The sequence below is a fragment of the Hipposideros armiger genome, unplaced genomic scaffold, assembly GCF_001890085.2.
Source record: "Hipposideros armiger isolate ML-2016 unplaced genomic scaffold, ASM189008v1 scaffold_22, whole genome shotgun sequence".
Classification (NCBI taxonomy): domain Eukaryota; kingdom Metazoa; phylum Chordata; class Mammalia; order Chiroptera; family Hipposideridae; genus Hipposideros; species Hipposideros armiger.
In genome coordinates this window covers 2,147,530-2,171,587 of record NW_017731372.1, presented here as the reverse complement: position 1 = coordinate 2,171,587, position 24,058 = coordinate 2,147,530, and the positions used below count along the sequence as shown (strand labels likewise).

Below are 24,058 nucleotides of genomic sequence, written 5' to 3'. Positions count from 1 at the left end.
AAGAAGTGATCACGAAGGGGGCTTATTTAGTACTGGAGGCTGGTCAGGGGAGGCCGCTTTGAGCAGGTCACATCTGAGCTGTTGCCTCATCTCTTGGTGCCTCTATTTCCTAATAAGGCTAATTTCACTGCGTACTTACTTTAAAGTTCTGGGGTTTCCCTGAGCGTGGCAGTCGCACAGAGCAAAGGTCACTAGAGGTGTATGTCAGGTGTATGTTCTTGATTTTAGCTTGTGTGTTGATGGGAGACTTGTGGGAAAGGGTAATCATGCTAGCTCGCTATAGCAATTCTGAGCAACGCTGGTCATAATGTTATTTCCTAAGTAGTGGGGACTTTATTAAAAATGATACCTTTTTTTATATCTTGCCTTGTGGTTTTGATGGTTTTAGACACAAAGAATTGCCCCGCACCGCCTGCTCCATCTGGCTCACTCTTCAGTACACTTACATCTCTGTGTCTGGGGCCTTGGCCTCAGACAGACATGCACTTGGCAGTCAACCCAGGAACGACGAAGTTTCACTAAGCCGAGGCTAGTCTCTGCCCAGCCAGATGGGACTAGTTCGTTCCCCCTGCCGTGTACATAATAGGAATTTCTCTGGGGAGTTTTTGGATGTTGTGTTGCCTGCATTTAGACTCCATTTATGGAAGATTTCAGTCGATTTAGAATCCAGCTCTGTTCTCCAGTATGTTATCAGAGGCACTCGGATCATGAGGTCTGGTCACATTGCCCTGGTTCTGCGTCACATTCCTCCATCCAGAAACCACTTTTCCTCATGGTGGCATTATGCAGACTTATTTACTGTGATTTGGCATCATTTCCAGGAGTTCCAAGTCCGAACCAGAGACCATCAAAACCTCGGTAGGGAACAGTCCTTGACAGTCATGGGCTGATGAGCCCACGGGGCTTTCCCGTCTCACCTCTGTTTATGTGTTTTTGACAGCACAGTGTACCACTCATCTTTACTGAATCACTTGTTTTGTTTCAGCCTCTGCCTGTTAGTCATTGTATGATCTTGAGTAAAGCCAGTAAGAGGCTTCATAGACTCCCAGGTAGCCATTATTTTTTTTGCCATAATTACCAGCAGAGTCTAGAAATAGATGTGATATTAGACCTGCGATACAGGCCAGCAAGAAGCCCTGAGGGAGTTTCATGAGGCTGCTGACTTCTACCTCCATGCCACTAGAGCAAGGGCTGTCAGCCGGTGTCATTGGCTCTCAGGCCACCATGCACCTCTGCTGAGAACAAGGTCTGAGATATTGTAGCAGCTGATGCTGGATCGCTAGTAATCCCTTCCTCAGGGACCCCTCTCTCTCCCCAGTTTTACTGAGATATAGTTGGCATAAAATATTGTATTCATTGAAGATGTGCGTGTAATGATTTCATATGTTGTATTGAAAAATGATCACCATTTTAATAAGTTCAGTTAACATGTCACTTGACATAGTTACAAAAATTTTTTCTTGTGATGAGAACTTTTAAGATCTCTTTGAACAACTTTTAATATGTAGCACAGTGTTGCTAACTATAATCACCTTGTTGTACCTTACATCCCCAGAGTTCCTTTACCTTATGACTACTGTCACCCATTTCCCTAGCCCCCCACCCTCTGCCTCTGGCAAGCACCAATCTGTTCTCTGTTTCCCTGAGTCCAGTTTTCTTAGATTCCACATAGAAGAGAGATCATAAAGTATTGCCTTTCCCTGTCTGACTTATTTCACTTAGCATAATGACCTCAAGGGATCTTTGAAGGAAGATCATTTTAATTGCCTTTGTGATAAGGTCCACCAGGGATATCTGTCCCTTGGGGTTCCCAGGAGACCTCCCTTAGTGCCCAGGCCCCGCCACAATGCAGCCCACTTGCCCCAGGAGTTCTGGGTTCTATTGGGTGGTCGGAAAAGTCATGATCCATTTTTGCAATGAAAAACATAGAAGAAATACATCATGACTTTTCCGACCACCCAATAGTTGGTCCGGTATCCATATCCATTCATTCTGAATCCAGAACTCCTTTTCCTGTTCCTCCTCATGGGGAGGGTTTGTTTCCTATTTAACAATGACACCCGATGACACCCCGTCCTTAAGTAGGGCTATGTCCTAAGTTAGGTGAGGGCAAGTAGAGGGCTCTCTACTCCTCCTTTTTGCGAGAGAAGAAGCTGCCTGCCTCAAAGATTATTCCCACTTCTAAAGAGCACAGAGTGTGTGTGTGTGTGTGTGTGTGTGTGTGTGTGTGTGTGTGTGTGTGTGTGTGTGTTTGCTCGCGTGCATGTTTTGTTTGGGGCACTGCTCCATTGAGCAGCCCTAAGAAAACTCCATGGTGGCTCTTTAGCACAATATCCTACTCCAACACACTGGACTAAGTATCAGACCCACTGCATGGCACGTGTCTAGAGCAGCGGCTGTCCTGTGTGCTTTTGGAATTTCCTTGCGACCCCTGTCCCTGATGAGGGAAGGCCAGGGGTCTGAATGTCCACTGCCACAAAATGGGACTTTTGCAAAGCCAAGATGTCCCAACAAAATTCAGTCCCATTCTTCAGAATTTTAGTGTTTTGAAATATTGTATGTAAACTACATTGTAGTTGCAGGGATATAGTTAAAACTCTTAACCAACATAGAGGGCTATATACATACATTGGGGACTAGAATCATTATTAACGTGAGTCTTCCTTGGCAGCTCAGGATAATCGTTTCTTGGCATGGGAATTTGCAGGAAAGGAGAAAAGGGTTTCTGGCAGGAAGAACAGGATACGTGGGGACCACGAAGAGAGTCAGAGCATGCACCATTAGGGGAACTGAAAGAATTTTATGTGGCAGGTTTTTGGAAAGGCGATAGGAGCCCAGTGAGGATGGACAGATGGGCAGCATCCAGGCTATAAAGGGCTTTGCAGGGCACATTAAGGGATTTGCACTTTATCCTAACAGCAATAGGAAGACATTAAAGGATGTTAAGCAGATAAGCAACTCAGTCATATATTCATTTTGGAAAGGTCACACTGGTTGCTGTGTGGGCAGTGGATGGGAGGGTTGCAGGCTGGGATGCCAGGAGGCCACTTCAGAAGTTCAGGCAGGCAACAGATGATGGTAGCTTGCACTGAAGAAGTGACGATAGCGATGGTGCGAGGTGGCTGGATAAGAGAGATATCCAGGAAGTAGAATCAACAGAACTTAAGGGTACATAATGTGGGGGGTGAGGCAGCAGTGGGGCAACCCAAGGAAGAGCCCCCAGGATTCTGCCATTCTCTGAGAAGGGGGCCTCACATAAGGAGGAGCAGGTTCTAGGGAAAGGAGCTGGTGTCCAGTGTTGCAGATGTTGAGAAGGAGACGTCTGTGGCCAACCAGGTGAAGAAGTCTCATAGACAGATGCATGGATAAGGCTGGAGAGCAGGATTACCGTCTAGTGTGGAGACACAGGTGGGGAGTCAGCAGCCTGGGCGTGGCCATTGAAGCAGTGGATGGCTTTGTGGGGAAAATCCAGCTTGTGAGCCCCTCAAAGGCACAGGCTGTCTTTTATCTCTGTGTTCCCAGTAGTGGGCCAAGGGCCTGACACCTGGGATAGGTGCTGCAAATATGGCCACCCTCCATCCTCAGGCAGACTTCTGAATATGCCCACGTGGGAAAAAACATGGGGCATGTGAATAGGCGCAGCTTAAAGATGTTCGTACTCAAACTCTGCAAACATTAAAGTCAAATGGATTGGTGCTTTTGCATTAAGTACTAACTTATTCACTCGCTACATGGATCTATGATTTTACTGTTGACACTTTAAGCAGCATGTTTATTAGGAATACAAGGTCTTTGTAAAATTTGGTGACGCAGTTAGGCTCTCTGACTCACCCTCTTATTACCGATACCCACTGAATTGCCAGTGTCTCTCCTGCATTTTATTTCAAATTCATTGCAACCAACCTGCTGTGGGACTCATATAAAAAGCATTCCCCAAGCCTTTTAGTTGCTCTTCCTTTTTCCAATTACTGTCACGTCGTTCGTCGTGTGACAGTCAGATAAATCATCCTTTCACCGAATTTTTGATTAAAATCCTTCAGTGGCACTGACGTTGTTGAAAAGATGAAACGCTTCACACCAAAGAGATTGGCTGTGTCTGATTTCCTACTATTCTCAAGCACAAGCCTCCTTTCCCCAGCCTTGCTGCCCTACCCTTCCCAGCCTCCTCGAAGGGAAGTTTTACTTACACATCTTTGGCCTTTTAATACACCCGGAATACCCACTCCTCATCCACTCAAATTCTCTCCTGCTTCTTTAAGAACAAACTTCAGCCTGACCTCTGCCATGAAGCCATGGGGATAACTTCACCAGCTCCTATTTTCTGTCTCACTGATCGACTACCAGGACATTCTGCCTTCCATTATTCATTGTCACGTTTAGTTGTCCTGTTTCTCCAACTGCATCTCAAGTTCCTCGAGGGAAATCTTGTGTCATCCTTTGAACCCCCCTGTAGCACCCAGACGAATGCCTTGTGTTTCATAAAATGATTCGAAGCCACGAATGAGTTGGTAACTTAATACTAAAGCTGGTTTCCGAATCTAGGTGCGGATTTCAGAGATGACAATTTTAAACGGGGGTTGGTCTAACTGACAAACACATTGGCATGAATGAATGAAGAAGGTGGTCAATCGGTCACTGTGAAGCCACCGTTCACTGGATGAATAGTGATTCTGGCAAGGAGATGGAATGCTGGCAAAGTTTTGTTCCAGTGTTGCTGTGCTAGCTTGAAGGACAACCAGGACTGCCACTAAACAAATGTCAGTGTCCCCATCATCACGAATGCTAAGGAAGAAAGGTGAGTAGAATATTTGGGAAGCACGAAGGCAAAATGGATTGGGAAAAAATAGTAAAGGAGAGCCCAGAGGATTTTGATGAAAAGAACGCTGTCATAAAGTGACACACTGCAAACCTCTACTTCAAGTGGGACTGTTCAATCACCAATGGCAATTACGACATCCAAGGGTGCTTGTCATGGAGTGAGTCAGGCTGAATGTGTAGCCGTAACAGTGATTAATCCCTGGAATCTATTGCTGTCGGGGTTATGGGTCTTGAACGCTTATCCCAGAAATGACAAGTGAACTCAAACACCTTTCTTCCGTTTGGTTTTGACGCTCGCACATTTTGGATGTTCAACGAATGTTGCTGAATCAAATTGGATTTTAAAAAACAGAAAAGGATCTCAGAACTCAAATTAGAGCAAGTCCTTTCTGGTGTGTTTATTTGAACATGTGATGCTTGTGCTCTCCTGCACTCAACAGCAGGCCTCAATTCTATTTTCACTAAGTTAATTTCTACTTGGAGCACAATCTTCTCAATCTATTATCATCTATGACACAAATTCATTATCATCTATGACACAAGTTCACATCATTGTCTGATGTGGGCACCAACTGATTTTAACTGAAAAGATACACTGAATTTTATTTTGTTATATGTGAAAACATACATCTGAATTTGTGGCACATGCTTATATTTCTAGACACACGTCTATGAGTTAGGAAATTCTAACTGTACTTGGGCTCTTATACTACAAATGAATAATGTTCGGACCTAGATAAATAAAAGCACAATTTTTGTAAAGATCTCTTTATATGATTTTCCTTATAAAGGGTATTCTATAGTATACTTTTGTTGGAATGCCTAAAAACCTCTATGCATTATAAGCAAAAATGCTTGCTAAATTACCGTTTCATAAATAACTACATATCAGCTTCCAGTTTTCATAGGACTGTCCCTAGCAAAATGCTTTAAAGGGATCCTCTCTGTTTGGAGATTACAGTCTCTTCTTGAGTTTAGTCTGTCCTCTTTGCTTCACACAGTAAATACTTTTACAAATTATAAATATTCCTCTTTGTCCCTTTGTGACTATGTAATTTTCTCTTAAGAAGTTATCACTTCCCCTCTCAGACCCTTGCCTACTGTTGATAAAAACTCTAAATTTGGAAGGGACCTTAGTGGCTACTTATTCCAACCCCTCAGAGTTGATTTATGTTAAGTTTCAAATAGTGACTTACTTGCCCAAGGTCACGACTAGTGAGAGGTATAGGACCAGTTGTCCTGACACCTAATTCTTGCCTTCTGTTTCAATTACACATATCATATTGTCTTTTCAACATGACTTTTTAATGACTTTTTCATCTCTTGGTTGTTTGAAACACATTGCTATTAAAGCAAACTATTCTTTTGATACATTTATATGATCCACAATGAAGCAAACCCAGAGCTATTCACTTGAGGTCATCTAAGACCTGGGATAGATTTGGTTTCCTGATAAATAGTACTGCCTGAGTTTGACTTGGTATTTTGTCCTCCAGCTAAACATGACTATATCCTTTAGTTTAGATATGCTCTGACGATAAAATATTTTATGATGTAGCTTGTTTACTGGTTAGATTTTGTGTAGTATAAAATGCAAACCATAAATGATTTTATACAACTTAAAAACTACTTGTGAGGACATGGGTTGGAATACTTTAAAAATAATGGATCTAAAATAAGTCGGACAGAGAAAAACAAATGCTGCATGGTATCACTTATCTGCAAAATCTAAAAACAAGCCATAGAAACACAGCAGAAAGTTGTTGCTGGGGTTGGGGAGTGCGAGAAATAGGAAGAAGTTGGAAATAGGATACAAAGTTTCAGTTATAAGATGAGTAAGGTCTGAAGCTCTAATGTAAAACGTGGTGACTATAGTTGATAACACTGTACTATATAATTGAAATTTGCTAAAAGAGTAGAACTCACACGTTCTTATCCCCCCCCCCAAAAAGATAAATACGTGAGGTGATGGATGAGTTAATTAACTAAATGGGGGGAATCCTTTCACAACATATGCAAATATTAAATCACCTCAATGTATATTTTACATATAATTTTATATGTTATGTATACCTCAACAACACTGAAATAATAGATCTAAACATGTTTTATTTATATTATTTCTACTTACGGATTTACTTAAATTACTTGAAGCTCTGAAAACAATCGAAGAGTTGGAACTGAAAGAACAGGCCTCCTCAGAAACTCGAATAAACAGAACTGCTTTCTGTCAGCCACTTTGCATTTATCTCCACCAGTGCATGTATAGTCTGAGATTCATTTGTTGCCTAAAGCTATGTTGTCATGGAACTACTTCTAAACACTTCTTTTGGCCTGTCAAACACATGGTATCATTTCAGTGAAACCACAGATTCCTTCTCATCTTCCCCTTCTACTTCCAACGAACCAAGAGTTATTTTGGAAGGGGGGTCTAAAAGTTGTGTTATTATGGTAGTTACGGGTGACAAACTGGAACAATAATAAAAAAGAAACAATAATAAAAAAGATTACACAGAGAGTTGAAGTTAATTCAAACAATGTTTTTTTTGTCTGTGCTCTTTGGATTGGGTAAATTCCAAAATCACTGGACAGTATTTGACGTTATTATAACTGACTTTGGCAAAGCTTAAATAGCTTTCAAGCTTTTTTACTTGCGGATGGAATATGGTAAGATTGGAACGTAATTAGTAAAAAAAAAAAAACCAGAGCAAATGGGATGGCTGTTTTAATCCGTGGTTAGATAATCAACATTATGAAGGAATTCTATTTGGCATATATCCCTAGATTTCTTTTAAAAGTCAACATTCAGGAGACCTTGGGGAAGGCTCCCACATATTGTTATTATAGTGGGTTAGCCAGAGTTCTCCTTCCCACACCATGAACAAATTTAGAGCATGAGAGATGGAAGAGAGCCATGCTAGGAGCTGTCTTTTGTTCATTCTGTTAGGTGTTTTGAGTTTTTTGAGTTTTTTATTTGTTTTTTTGTTTTTTTTTTTTAGCTGAGCCAACCTGCCGCTTGTTGGCATCTCAGTGGCAGCTCAGCTTGGGCCATGAATCGAACCGGCGACCCTGTTGCTCAGAGCTTGTGTTTTGAGTTTTTTAAATTAAATGTTGAGTAACTATAAAAAAATGCTTATGAAGAATAAAGAGAGTCATTGTTACCTGTTTTTTCTTATGCGCCCCTCCCTGATCCTATTATTTTATTTTCTCTTAGAGAGCACCATCCTTGATTTTGCAGTTTGCTTTTCTTTATAGCTTTATTGTGTATGTTTAATAATTTTGCATGTTTTTAGAGTTTATCCTGTAGAGTTTTATTACATGTCTTCTTTTCATGACTTCCTCTTTCAATATTATACTCCAGTGACTCACTCGTATTGTTCCTTGTAGCTGTATTTCATTGATTTTCATTGTGGGATATATTCCATTATACTAATATGCCATAATTTCTAATATCCATTTTACTGTTGATAGGCATTTGGGTTGTTTCCTTGATTTATTATTAACAGTGCTCCTATGAACACTTTCTGTTTGCTGCTGGTTTATAAAAATTTAACTTTGATTTTGCTTGTTAATATACTATGAAGGAAGATTTACACCTGTAGTGTATTTTGCGTGTCATTTTCATATTTTGCCATCAAAGTTATTCTTGCTTCATAGAGAGTATTCCCCTCTTCTCTTTTTTCCTTTTCTATGACCTGGAATAGATTGTAAAGGACTGGAATTACTTCTATTTTTGATATTTGGTGGACTTGCCTGTAAAACCATCTTAGCTTGGTGTACTTTTTGAGGGAAGATTTCAAACTACTGACTTAGATTTTTAAACTCTTATAGGGTTATTCAGTTTATCCAAGATAAGTCAGTTTCAGTAAGTTACAGTTTTCTAGAAATTTATACATTTTGTTTGTTCTAAAATTTAATGTCATAGTTATGCATAATATCCTCTTATTTTTTGTTTTTTTGGTGTGTGTGTGTGTGTGTGTGTGTGTGTGTGTTTATTGCTGAGCCATCCTGCCACCTGTTGGCAGCTTGGCGGCAGCTCAGCTCAGGCTGGACTCGAACCGCTGTTGCTCAGAGCTCAAACCCTTGAGCGAGCTCTTAACCAACTGAGCCACTCGGCCGGCCTTCCTCTTATTTTTTAAAAATGTATTCATGATGCGCCCTTTATTCTCTGTAGCATCGTAATTCTTTATGTCTTTATTTCTAATATTGTTTATTTGTACTTCCTCTCTTTTTCTCTTGGTCAGTCTTACTAGAAGTTTGTCGACTTTTTCAAAAACCCAAATTTGAACTTTGCATATGATTGCATATTTGTTTTCTATTATGCTAATTTCTAATGTTATCTTTTTAACCATCTGTCTTCTATTTCCTTGGGATTTATTTTGTGTTTTGTTTTGTTTTGTTTTCTTACCTCTTCAGGTGGGTGCTATCTCATTGTGGTTGTTTTAAAATGCTTGCAAATTTTTTGGCACTCTTTCCTTCAGAAAAATGGAGCCTAATTTTCCTCCCCTGAAATGTGGGCCAGATTTAGTGAGTCATGCCTTAAAAATTTAATGTGGCAGAAGTGATGATAGGTGACTTTCAAGACTAGGTCACAAAAAGACCAGTTTCTGTTTGGCTTTTTCTCTTTGGGATCACTCACTTGGGAGAATCTAGCCACCATTTAGTGAGAACACACAAGCAGCCCTCTCTGGAGGGCCATGTGGAGAAAAACTGAGGCCTTTTGCCAACAGCCAGCACCAACCTGTCAGCCAGGTGAGCAAATTCCCTTGGCACTGGACGCTTCTGTCTCAGGCAAGCCTTCAGATGATGGCAGCTTTGGCCAACATGTGACTGCAACCTCCTGAAACACCTGAGGCCAGAACCACCCAGCCACGTGGCTTTTGAACCCCGACCCACAGTAACTATGAGATAGGATAAATATTTATTGTAGTTTTAAGATATTAGCTTTTGGAGTAATTTGTTTTGTAGCAATAGAAAACTAACATACTCACTAATCATCAGCCCTTTCGGGATAGCGTGTTCTGAACCCCATTCCTATCTATTACCTTTAACTTAGAGATGGCCATAAAATTCCAGAGGTAAACAATACCTCTGAAAGTTATTTAGTCTATTTCCTTTGCCAGTCAGTTATCTTGGAAGCTGTGCTGAATGATGGCAGGAGCCTTGTGTTTTAAAAGTTTGAGTTAATGTAGCTGCTGCCTTTAAGTGTTATACAGATCGGTAATAACAGTAACAATAGTTAACAGTCAGTGAGGGCTCCCTGAGAGCGGACATGTGCGAGGGCAAAGGAACTATGCTATTTGCTTGACAGGAATTAACTCAGTGATTCTCCAACTTCATTGGGCATCAGAAGCCCCAGGACGGCCTGTTAAAACACAGCCCCAACCCCATCGTTTTGAGTCAGCAGGTCTGGGTCAGAGCCTAAGAATTTGCCTTTCTAGCATGTTCTCAGGTGATGCTGTGCTAATACTCCTGGTCTGGTGACCATACTTGGGAAACCATTGTATTAACTCCTTTACTCCTCACAGCAGTCCTGTGAGAGAGGCACAATTATTTTCACTGTCCCCATCATACAGACAAGGATGCATAGACAGCTGGGAAGACATCTGGTGATTAGTACAAGATTTTAAACCCTGGAGGGTTTGAGGGGGGTCAGACTCCAAAGCCCCTGCTCTATCTAACCCACTGTACCATCCGACTTCTCACTCAGCAAGTACTTACTAAACACCTACTAAGTGCCCATTATTTGACTAGCTGCTATAAAAAAAAGAAAAGGAAATGGAATCCAATCCCTTATTCAGGGCCAGATGCTTTGAGGTTTGTTACTGCTTACTGAACTTGACACCAGCATGGTTAATTTCGTAATACCTCTCTGAAAGGGAAGTCAGCTGCTGTACATTTGTTGAAATTCAGGTGGCAATCAAGATACAGAGGTTAACTTTTTTTTCTCTACTTTTAAACATGAAGTTGTGCCTTAATCCCGACGGGTGTTCCAGTGGTAAATCATGAACTGTAAAAATGCTCTCCAAAGTCAGAAGTTTTCTGGCTGTGCAACTACACAGCTGAGGATAGTTTTGTGGGGTACACTGCGGGAGTGGGATTGAAAATTCATGATGCTTATTTATTACCATCTCCTTATGTTTTAAGTACATAGCCTTTATTATTTTTTTCCTTTCAGCATTTTTGTAGGCTAACTAGATTCCTATATGGGCTGTTGCTGGGGTGGGGGTGGATGCCCTAATTTAACCTATTTTATTTTTTTTTAGCATGTTTTGTGGAGACCACAAATAATGCTTCACGTGACCACCATCTGGCTGTTAGTGGGACATCCTTATTTTACAAGGCTTAGAAAGGGAGGTGAAAGAGAAGGAAGTTGGGGAGGGAAGATGACATCATAACACCCACTTTCAGACTAAGCTACTCCTCACCTAGTTCCTGTTCCTGTGGGAGATTAGGGCATGGTCTATGCGTGAAAAAAAAAAAGCTAAGAAAAGAACTGAGACTTCTCTTCATTTGTACTTCCCTTTTCCTTCCCCAGCTTTCCACAGAAAGTAGAGGACCTGCCAGACTGCCCAAATGCCTAGATGAATGATAATCATTTTTCTCCTGGCTCCGTACATATATGTCAGGGGTAAATGACCCCTGAAGTGACAAGGCAGGCGAAAGTCGGAACAAAAGAACCATTATGAAGTGTCTTCCATATCCAGAGCATTGTCTTAGACACTGGGTAAGGAGAAACAAACTAAAAACATACAGCCACTGCTTGTAAACAAGACTCCATTGTATGGTCAGCCTATTCAATTGACAGGGGAGAGCTTTTGGAATTATTTTCTCCTGGCTTTCAAGGAGAGATGGAGTTAAAAATAAAAAAAAAAAGTAGACCAGAGCATCACCTCATCTCATTCCATCTCACTTCAAGTCCACTCTTGCCCAGCCTGAGGTGGTTCTGTTCCAGAGAACACAACGAGTCAGGCCAGATGCCCCCCCTGTAACACATGTTAACCATGGCCCCTCTTTTTTTCAGTCCCCTGTGTGAAGGACAATAAGGTCTCCCCTCTGTGTTTCTTCTCCACTGTTGAAGACATCAGGTTAGATATTTTCAAGTTTTGAGAACGAAAAGTCTTTCTACAACATTGTAGACTCCTTTGTCATGAGTCATTCTTGCCAAGAACGTAGGTAGTTTGCATCAGTCTAGCACTTTTTGTCAAAAGAAGCTTATAAACAGAGTGAGCTGTACTTCCTGGCAGTATGTGCCCTCGTCACAAACCACAAAATTTTGCAACATGGCCGTTCATTAAGGGCATTCAGTATTAGAGCTGGGCCACCTTTGATATGTGTAGTGTGTGTGTGTGTGTGTGTGTGTGTGTGTGTGTGGTGTTGTGTGTGATGGGGGCCACACCGCAGTTTTCTGGTTGGCCTTGTTGATGTTGCTGCATAAATAGTGGTGCTGTACTTCATATTTTTTGTGCAGGTGCAGGTCATTATACTTAGTATTAGACTTGAAAATGAACCAATTTCCCCCAGACGTGTGCTGATGAATGAGCCACAATTAGACAGAAAAGAAATATTGCATTCCAGTTGTCTGAAACAAGTGTAAAATTTCCATTATTTCTTCTCTAAATAACTTGAAACAAAAGCTTCTTAGGGTTGCCAGAAAGTTCTAAGTATCGTTACTATCATTAATGTTGAGATGGGTTGATTTATATTTGTGGTTGGGTTGGTTGTGGTCAGGTATAAGAGAAATTTCCAGCATAGATGAGGGAGTTGCCATTGAACAGAAAAGGTAGCCTAAAATTTTTCCATCTCTGGTTTCTCTTCTGAATTCCAGTTTCATATTTGGTGGTTATAAGTGAAAACCCTACTACTCTATCCATACCTTTTATCCTTTTACCAGGTCAAGAATCTGAGTCACTTATGGTCTAATTAAGACATTCCTACAAATTTAATGACTGAAGAGAAAGAAGCAGATTTGAAATTGAAATATTATATAGTGTGGTGGTCAGGCCTCTATATTTCTAAAGCTGATGTTGAATAATATTGTATGTCAACTATAATTATATATAATATAGTCACGGGACATGGAGTAGAGAGTGGGAATGGAGTCAATGGAATTGTAATAGATCAGCATGACATCGGGGGTGGGAGGGCAGTGGATGGGGGAGAGGGGTTGTTTCTGTGTGAAGGATGAAAAGGATAACTATTGTTGTTCTGTACACCTGAAACTAATAAAAAAAATTAATGCAGTCAGATTTATAAAATGAAATGTATACTATTGCCACTGATAGAATATGTGGAAATAGTTTGAAGATGTAGAAGAAAAATTCTGCATTATTACTTTATTCTGTTATGGTTACAGCAAAGATGTAATAATTATTAATATAAATGCACATATTTAATCTTTCTGGCATTGTTAACAAAACTAATAAATGAATCAATAGTTAATAAACACACATTATGTATATAAAAAAAGAAATATGATAGAGGGAGCTAACAACTGTGACTAAATGAACTGTTACCCATTATCACCTTGAAATTATATTTCTTGTCTTCTTAATTTTCCTCCAAAGAACATATCCTAGCATTACAACACTATTTTCACTGCCTTTTGCTTCTTTCTGCCTTAGAAATAAATCCTGGGCCAGTAGCTCACTTGGGGCTCTTTAGATTGATTTTTCTGAAGGCCTTCGTTTATATGTCATTTCCCTTGGAAAACCTCCTTTAACCTAGAAGCTTTTCATCCAGGGCCAGGTGAAAGCTCCTCTGATTTTCTTCTATCTGTCTGTTCATCCGTCCTTCCTTCTTTCCTCCCTGTTCTTACTTCCGTCATATTACTAACCACATTATATTGTCACTGACTGCTTACTTGTCTGACTCCTGAAACTAGAAACTCCTAGAGGCTGGGCCAGTGCCCATCTACCATTGCATCTCAGCCCTTTCACCTGGCCTGGGGTATAATAAGCATGCATGCATTTTCTTTTCTTTTAACTGAATGAGTCTCACAGGGAGAAGGTCATTACTTGAACAAGTGTCTGAATATGATGTGGATAGTTAATAAAGCTATCCACAGTGTTTGTAAGAAGGGCCCATTTTACTTTATTAACACCAAAGACAATTTCCTTGGAAGACTCAACTTTCTTCCTTAAGTAGCCATACAGTCATTTATTTACGTTATTCCCCATTTTTCCAAAGGTGCATCAGCTTTGCAACTTTTTCTCATGCCCCTCATCACTTCCTATCATTTCTGTTTAGTCTTTCTTCTTGATATAAATCAGTATTTTGGCTTATTTTTTTTGGATAATTTGCGAAAATCAATCTTGCTAGTCAGATTTCTGACTACTAAGGCTGGCTAGTTAAAGGGAAATTTGTTGCGTTGCGCTTTCATTTAAATTAATTGTTTTGCTGGCCGTGCCCCATTAAACACCCCTTTGTTTTGTTTAAACAATTTTTACTGTTTTCTATAAATCTGTTTTTAATTTATACCTACTTCTTTGCAGTCTCATTGGTAACTTTGCTGTCGCTCTTGAATAACTAATTTTTTGCAGTCTCATTGGTAACTTTGCTGTCACTCTTGAATAACTAATTTAACAAAAGAAAAATGCAAACAATATTTCTTCACCTCTGCAGACTTTTCCTCTCATGTTGAAATGGCTTCTGAAACCCTATCCCCCTCCACGAAGCTTTACTGGAATAATGCCAGGGAAGATATAATCTTCCTCCAATCCTACCCTATTTAACTGGGCAGCTCACATTTATTCACTAAAATAATACATGTGTAAAGCATTTATTATTATATAGCTCATGGAGGAAGAAAATGGAAAGTAAGTGTTTTGTACATTATCACGTGTCAGAGATAAGATTCCCAGTTGTAATGGTAAAATATTGGCTAATATTGATTGAGCACTTGCTACGTGCCAAGCACTGTGCTAAGGCTGACAACAACTGTATGGATTAGTGTTATTATCCCAAGGAAACTGAGGCTTGGACAGGTAAAGGAATCTGCCTAGAGGCAGACAAGTATCAAATGGTGGACTCAGGATTCAATCCTGAACGTTTGACTCCAAAGCCCCTGCTCCTCAGTGATGTGTGTTAAAGAGCTCAGAACCTGAAGAACTGTTTTCAGTTTTTCCTGCCACATTTCCAGAGGGATGTTAGGAAGTAATAACACTAACAACCGATCACTGAAGGTCTGCTATGCCAGGTAATATACTGGGTGTTTGATATGTGCTCTTTCAGTCTCCATGACAATACTGAGGAGAATTCGTGTTAGCTCCATTTTGCAGATGAAACTGAAACTCATGGAAGTTAAGAAATGTGTTTAAGGTCACAAGGCTATCAGGGAGCTCAGCCCAATTCATACACAGGACTGTGTCCTTGCTGCTGGGATATCCTAGAGTGTGTTCAGGGAGGAGTTGAATATGTGAGGCCAGGAAACCAGGTTGTAGGCTGCGAAAACTGGGTGAGGGTGGCTCACAGTGAGGGCTTAAGGAGAGGAAAAATCTTCCAGTATCTTCTGTCATGCAGGAGAAAAATTGGGCATCTTTTGTTTTGCTCTGAAAGGAAAAAGAGCCTCTTATAAATTTGGCAATCCAGGTTGTGAGAGTGCAGTTGTTTGCTTTTACAAATTTTATTTGACTCAGAGTAGAAATTGAATCCACATTTTAAAATGGTTAACTTTGAGCTTAATTAAAGTTCCTGAGAAGCTTCTATTAGACGCATCTTCTAAATACGCCAGCGCATTTTTTGTTGTATGAAAAGAACAATACTTTGAGAATGACAGAAGTAACGCCTCAAGTCTGTTTTCTATATGCCAGGATGAAAACAAAAATAATCTCATTGTTCTTCTTTTTGTCCTTCTAAGCATAAGATGTCACTAGTTCCGAAGGAAGAGAAGGTCAACTGATGGAGTAGGAGAGGGGACTCCCCTTAGCGTTCCAAGCCTCCATAAAACAGAGGATATTGGTCACATCAACCAGTAACCCCTATCTGGCATTGTAGCATGAGGTGAAAGAGTCAGTTGCTAAACATGGCATTCTTGGAGCTCCGGAGAGGAGGCATGCCATGTTAAACTAGTAAAGCCTGGTGAAAAATTGAGCATCGAGTAGGAAGTGACGTGAGGAGGATCACGGGACATAGGACCAGACAGGCTGGTGGCTGGCTAATCACTTCCTATCACAGCAGAGTGGCTGATGTTTCCGTGTGAAGGGAGCATTTCAGGATCAACAGGCAGCACCAAGGGAAGGTGTACAGGTGATTTTCTAAGGTGTGCTTCACCGTGGTCTGATGTTGGCTTGGTGCAAGTATAAAACAGGTGACTCTCACTGTGAGTGCTCTTCCCCCGTGGAGGAAGGGGACAAAATGTGTTTTTCTTTCACTTCAAAGGACACTGGGGCGCTTTGATTCCTCTGTACTGTACTGTAAGACCACACAGTGCTAGTCACAGAAGTGCTGGGAAGGGTATTTCTCTGCAGCAACTGATTCCGTCCACAACGCAGAGCCGGGTTAAGTATGAGGACCTGGCATTGTCCCTCCATTCCTTCTGCCAACAAATACTCACTGAGCACCTTTTATATATCAAGCACCTAATCGGTGTTGGGAATCCAATGGTGTACAAAGCAGATATGATCCTTGCCTTCTTAGAGGTTGCAGACTAGTAATAATTAAGAAGTTTAAGTACAAATTGAGATGTGTGTGTAAACGATGCACCAAAAAAGTATAACCAAAGGACTTGAGTTTGATTGGTTCAAGGGGAGGATTCTGTGAAGGAGTAACATGGCACATGGGCCCTGAAAAATGTGTGATCTAGAGCAAGAGTTGGCGAATAGTGGTCTGTAGGCCAAATCTGTCCGTCGTCACCTGTTTTAGCATTGAACATAGCCATACCCTTCCCCCCGGCCCCCCATGGCTGCTTTGCTATACTATGGTAGATGTGAGTGCTTGCAACAGAGATCATGTGACCTGCAAAACCTAAAATATTTACTATTTTGCATTTTATAGAAAAAGTTTGCTGACCCCGGGTCCGGAAAACACTTGACAATAAGAGCACAGTATTTAGTTTGACACATACATTTTTAAGCAGTGTAAGCCCCAGACTCCATGACTGAAGTGCTTTTGGGCACCAGTTATTTGGACATGAATAGTGTATGTCTCTTCATGAAGTGAGCTTTAAGCGGGAAAGAACCTTTCTCTGAAACTCGATATTGCATTTTTCAAATGGCTTTTCTATTTGTGGCGTGGTGGTCATAAGCTTTACATTTGGAATCACATTATTTTGGATTCAAACCATGGCTTCGCTACTTAGGAGCTGTGTTACCCTCATTATTCTTCAATTTCTCATCAGTAAGACAGAGGTACCCCATAGTAGCGATTATGAAAATTACATGAGATAACGCAAGAGAGTACTCAGTACCGTGACTGGCAGTCAATGCTGACTACTATCATGCACTATTATTTTTAAGATACAAAAATATTGTCATAAAATCACGTGTCAATTTTGAATGTCATCCCATAAACAGTGCTTATAGTTTTGTATTTTTTATTTTCTAGCCAAATAAAACAAAATTTTTTTCACAGTGCCTGAGGATAAATACGAAGCGGGGCTACTAATCACAGTTTTATAATCTTATCATTGAGCTGATTTTACTGTCCTTTGAAATGTTTAGCATGCTTGCAAAATTAATTTTTTTTTACTCTGGAAATTTGAGGGATTTGCCTCCTACGCCTCCCCCGACTCCCTCCCCCAGGACTGTAAGTACTTAGAGGGTGAGCACTTACTGAGCTCCCATCCTTAGCCCCAGCTGCCTACAGCTTTGCATGTCTCCAGAGGCCCATCGGAGCCTACCTTCTTTCTCCCTGCCTCCTCAGGCTGCAACCCGGGACCGTGTTCATCCTATAGCTTTAATTCCAACCCTCCCCAATAAACCCAGTTCTCGGGTTTAGTTTCAGCTAGTGATGGGAGGGCCTATTCTTCCAGCCTCGTCTTATTTTTTCTCGCTTTGTTATCTACACCCCTTGTACTGACCTGTCCGCTGTGCCCACCTCCCCCTAGCCCATTCTGCCCTGAAGTTCAGGCATTAGCTTCAATGTCCTCTGGCCCTGATGTGCAGAAGCACGTGGCTGTGGAATGAATATCATCTGAAACGCTGTGAGGTGAATGGGTGGCAAAGGTGAGGGCTGACTGCTCCACTGTCCCCTTTCCTGTTTCAGGTCTCAGTTTCCCTGCTGCAATGGAGTTCTAACCATGCTATTCATGAAACTGGCACCCAGCCCTTCCCTTAAAGTGACTATTTAGTAGCCAGCAGTCACCCAACAGAGAAAAGTGAGCGTTGTAGAGCACATCAGCCATACATGGCAAGTGAGCATGCTTACACGCTGTGGTGATGGCTTCATACCATCATGAAAAATAAAACTTGGCCTGATGACCCAGTCAAGAAAAACAATAAAAACGAGAATGGGCAAAACAGAAATCAGGTAGTGATTTCATAGAAGCAGAAGACGTACTCTGCTTCTATGTTCTGAACCCCTTTTTTGTTTTGTTTCTCTAAGCTACATGGTTACTAGGGAAATACAAATTTAGACTTGTGTTCTCTGAGCCCAGTGACATGAGAAGCAGAAGCATCCAATGATGATGTCAGAGCTGGAAGAACCTTAGAGATCATGTGCTCCACTGCCATCCTTGACAGATAAGGACACAGGGAGGTCGAGCACCTTACTTAGTATCGATCATGTGAACCAAGAGCAGCATGGATCAGTATGGGTGGGCCGAGGACAAATTTGCAGGCAGCAGAGAGGGTTTTAATGAGCCAAATGATTTTTTGAGGCAAATGTTTCCCCCTTTTTAATTTTATTTTATTTTAAAATTCTGTTATTAATTGAATCCAATCCAATCTAATCTAATCCATCCATCCATCCATCTAGTCATCTATTGATATAGGTATCTATAAAACACACATAATTTTATAAAAATGCATAAATTGGATTATATCATACATGCTAGGCTTTTTTTCTTACTTTCTCCTCCCATTCTCTTCATTCCTCCATAACCAATATTACAAATCCTGTGTCCTTCCATATTTTTCTCCATATACATGCATACATTGCAGGTTTAGTGTTTTGCGGGGTTTTTGGAGGTCATTATTTTTTTTAAATAGGACTATTTGATACATACTTTTCTGCATTTTGTTTTTCTTACTCTGTAGGGCCTCATGGAAACCTATCCAAGTCAATTGACATAGTTATAAATCATATACTGGTGGCTATGTAATATTCTGCAGTTTGTATCCCACATTATTCAACCATTTTCTTATCGATGGCCTTAACTTCGTTTCCAGCTTTGCCACTATTATCCATGATGAAATGAATATCCTTGTGCGTATATCCTCATGTTTTTATTTCTGTGAGGCTGTGTCCAGGAAGTGGATTTTTAATTCAGTGGATATTGCCAGATTAATTTTCAGATGGACTGTAAACTTTCACATTTCTACAGTGTATGAAATCACTCCTTTTCCTGTGTCCCTGTCACCAATAGGCCTTGTTGCTCAACTGCTCTGCCAAGCTGTTAGGGGAGGAGGGCATCTCCTTGTTACTTTGAATGCCCTTTCCCTGACCACCAGTGAGTCGGAGCATCTTAGCCAGTATTTAGCGCCACTGGGATTTACCTCCATGTGAATTGTCCATCAATGCTTTTTGTCCATTTTCGTTCATTCATTCATTGCTCCTTTCTTCCTTCCTTCTTCCCTCCCTTCCTCCCTCCCTCCCTCCTTCCTTCCTTCCTTCCTTCCATCCTTCCTTTCTTCTTTTTTCTTTTGTTATTGTCAGACCTCTGTGAAAACTTAGATATTAACTCCTTTCTGTATCTTCATTAAAAACATTTTTTCAAATTCACCATTTGTCTGTTATCACTGACTAATTATATTGTCATTAACTTTTATTTATGATATATCTTGCTATACAAAGATATCTCATTTTTATACAGCCACATATAGTCATCGTTTCATTTATCGCTTTTGGATTTCCTGCCTTTGTTAAGATTTCCCAGGCTCCTAGATCATTTTTGTAGTTTCCTCGAAGCTTTTACATTGTTTTATTTTTAACATTTAAGCCTTTAGTCTGCCTGAAAGTCATGTCAATATACGTATGTCAGTGGACTCAAATTTTCCATTTAGATAAATAATTGTGCCAGTGCCATTTATTAATTATACCCTTCCCCATGAATTAAGCTACTATCTTTGCCATATAAAAATACAATATGTAATGTATATAATATGTAATATTATATATAATAATACATATAATATGTAACATATATTTAGTATATATAATATATAATATTATATGTAACCTTGAGATTATCTAAGTATCTTCTTTTCCCACATTAATGCAATTTTGATCTATTACAGTAAATTTTTGTTGTATGTTCTTATATCTGATAAGAGAAGCTTCCCCTTACAATTCATTCATATTATACTTTTCTTGCCCATTTTAAAGCATCTACTCTTATTTGTGAATTTAAATTCATTGTAGCTAATTATCCCCTAATGACTGCTGAGATTCTGATGTGCAATCACATCAATTTGTAAATTATTTTAGAAAATATTGTTAACATATTACAGGTTCTATTCAATGGAGGATTTGAAACATTCATTTTTAAAGCCCAGACACGCTGAAGGGGATAGTCCAAATGTTGTAAATGTGCTCTTTCCCTGCCAGTACTAAGTCCAAGGCTGCAGTCAGGACACCGAGAGAAGGCAAGGAAGGAATGTCACTTATAGCATCGAGAACCCCCCGAGTGCCAGGCTCTGTTCCCAGTCCTTTTGCTCCTGGTGCCTCACCTCACACAGCAGCATCCTGGTCCCAGTTAGGAAACCCCTTGGCCTCCTGGACTGGAGAGCCCACCACCTTGCATTCTGCCTGTCCGAAGCCTTTCTAAGCACATGATTTTATTTCTGCACCTACTGTAAATTAACAACTCTTTCTGCAGGTTGGCTTGATGATTTCATAGTTTGGGTGTTTAAAAACAGGAAATGCTGCTGTATGAGGACAGGTCGTGTGTGCTCTGTGTGGTTTGCCTCTGTGCCGGGTCACACTCTCCTCTCTTCCTTGGACACCTGCCACCTGCCACAGTCTAACTCACCCTTGTTGACTTAGCTCCGTGTACCAGGAACATGTCGCCATCTCAAGCTAAGGAGACCCCGCCTCTTCCGAACGTCCATGGGTCTTTGCTTTCTCGGATAGCATTTATCATGCTCTTTAGTGTGTTGTGGATCATTATGCATTCTTTCTATCAAACTTGTACTAAATTGAGCATCTGCTTTATGGTTGTTAGGGGGTCCTGGGGATACAATGGTGAACAGATGTTGGAATCATTGCACTTCATGCCCATGAATGAAATCTTGTTCCCTTAGATTCAGAGCATTCCTCATGGTGACTGATGCATAGAATATGTTCAACTAGTGTTGGCTGAGTGAGTGAACATATGATAGGGATTAGGCTATGGGAACAGCAATTCTGTTTGAAATATGATTTTCTCAGTTCTACATCAATCAATGATCACTTTCCCCCTAGCTTTTAAGTTTTTATTCCAGTTTTGAGTATGCTGCATTCATTGGTTGCTTTTTCCCTTAAACGTCCTTGGTCAGATTTTTCCGTTTGCCAGACTTAATTTTTTATCAAATAAATAAATATTTTTAGAGCTCTATTATATTTCAGGCACCATAATAAGCATTGGGGAGAAAATAGAGATAAAAAATAAATCCACATAAGTAGGATTGCCATTTTAAAAACTGAAGGTTGGGACAGTTTTCTCCAGATGGCATGTAAGCACAATATTTTTAAATTTAAAGTCATGAGGTCTAACTTATAAAACAGGTAAAGATGCCAGTCAGGACCCAAAAATACATTTACTATTTGACACCTACTTTTAAATTGAGAAGTGAATAAGCATAATTCTGAACATTGCACACTTGTGAACTTAGTATTTATAATTAACAAAATATGGGAATAAGTCAGAAATAATCAGTACTCTTAATTCTTCATAGTGAAGAGTAACACACTTTTTAAAGAATGAATACTGCCAGTATAACCCAGGTTTTCCTATATTATAATAAAATAAACATTTATTTTTAATTTAGACATTTAATTTTGTTTTGCCCAGATACTTATCAATCAAATAGAAACATGGGTCTAGCTGAATAGTTATACATTAATTTAATTAGATACTGTGTGGATTTACACTGATCAAATCTACATTCATTTATTCAACAAATATTTATTGAGCATGTACTATGTGCCTGCCAGGTGGTATTCTAGGCACTCAGAATACAACAATGAAAAAAAACAAAGATCCTTGCCTTTGTGACACTTATATTCTAGTTAGGGACCAATGGTAGAAATAGAAAATAAATCGTAAACATAATAAACAAGCAAATTATGTGCTATGATAAAAAGTAATAAATGCTATGGTAAAATAGTAGAGTAGACTAAGGGCATTCAAGAGTGCTGGAGGTGAAGAGGTGAGGGCAGGCTTCAGTGTAAAGTTCTTTTAAACATGTACAGAATTAAACAGGGAGAACCGTGCCTCTCCTAAAACTTAAGAAGTGTGGAGTTGTAGAGTGCTATCAGAGGAAATCCAAAAATGAAAGTATGGGTTGAAAAACAAAAACCATAATGAATGTTAAGGATACATATGTTACTCAGCTTGAAATAAAAGCCCTAGGAAGACACAATAATGACTTTGCAATGGTATTTCTAACTCCATTGAAGATGCTACTTGCAAAAAATGTTCTTAATTGTACCATGAGAAATGGAGGTTATTCATGAGAGAGAACGGCCTGACGATGAGAACTTTTGTATTCTAAAACGTGATATATGGTAAGATTAAGGGAATGATTCCTGAATGACTTAAACTTGATTAATTTAAATTTGTAAACCCACATGGACTGCACTGCTTAATAAATATTTGCTCTTACAGCTATCAATAATGATCATAGACCTGGAATAATTGATATGCTGTTTCAGTTCTTTAATAAAGAAATGCTGCCCTATTAGTAGAGAAGCGAACTTGACATTAAAAGCCCATTCAAATTCTATGGTTCCATCGTGTCTCTCTTAATGGTAAAAATACCATTAAGAACTGTGAACACTCAAAAGGCACTTACTTATAACTAACACGTCCTCATAGGAGATGCACACATACACAAGTTGTCTACAGTAGGAACAGGGACACCTAAATCCATCAGGCATTTTAGTGGTTGCTTCTTTTCAGCAGAGGGTAATAGAGGGTTGAACAATTTGTTGCAATAAATAGAGCAGATTGTTGTAAGTCCGTATCCTGTTTCGAAATGATCTCATCTAATATGTCTGTTGGTGGTTAGCATGTTCTACCACACTGAGCAGGACTATTATGATATGGCATTGTTGTTAGGGAGCCCTCATAGTCAAAACCACAAGAATTCCTGTGTCCAAGGCAGAGTTTATGAGTGAGATATAATTGTCAAGGCTCTTACACGCTAATCTTAATCGACATTGGGACTTGTTACAAGTCATCTTTTTCTTATTTTTGTGCGTTATCTTGATCCTGGGATTGTTCTGTTAGATCAACTGTGCTGTGTGTATAATGATAAACATGAGAGAAAGTCAGATTTTTTCCTTCTTTATTGAGACTAGACACACATCTGAACAGATCTACTTTGTAATGATGCTATTTGAATATGGTTCACGTGCCCAGTGGCATGTGCGCTTTTACTGCCTCCTTCCTTTCTCTCCACTCAGATAAACAATATAACTCTTAAACCATGAACATTTAGAGCTGTGCTAATATGGTGGCCACTAGCCCCATGTGGCTATTGATCACTTGAAATGTGCACAGTCCGAAATGAAATGTGCCGAACGTATAAAATACACACCAGCTTTTGAAAACTTAGTAGCAAAAAAAGAATGTAAGAGATCTCATTAATAATTTTATAGTGCTTACATATTTGGGATATATTGGTTTTACGAAATATAGTATTAAAATTCATCTTAACTGTTTCTTTTTACTTTGATGATGTGGCTACTTTAAAATTGAAAATTGCATATGTGGCTTTCATTCTGTTTCTAGTGGATAGTGCTGGTGTAGAGTCTCTTTGCTCTCTCTCCTCCCCATTCATTACCCTGGAGGAGGAAGCCTTTAAAGCCAGTATTGATTACTTTCTGCAGCCCAGGGGAAGGTGTGTGTGTGTGTGTGTGTGTGTGTGTGTGTGTGTGT

At 39.9% G+C, this 24,058-nt stretch overlaps 1 protein-coding gene across 1 annotated transcript in view; it reads left to right on the top strand.

Annotated features, from left to right (window-relative positions):
• Positions 1–24,058, top strand: part of NIBAN1 (niban apoptosis regulator 1) — a 145,928-nt gene that overhangs the window by 76,019 nt on the left and 45,851 nt on the right. The gene's annotated exons all lie outside the window — the stretch shown is intronic.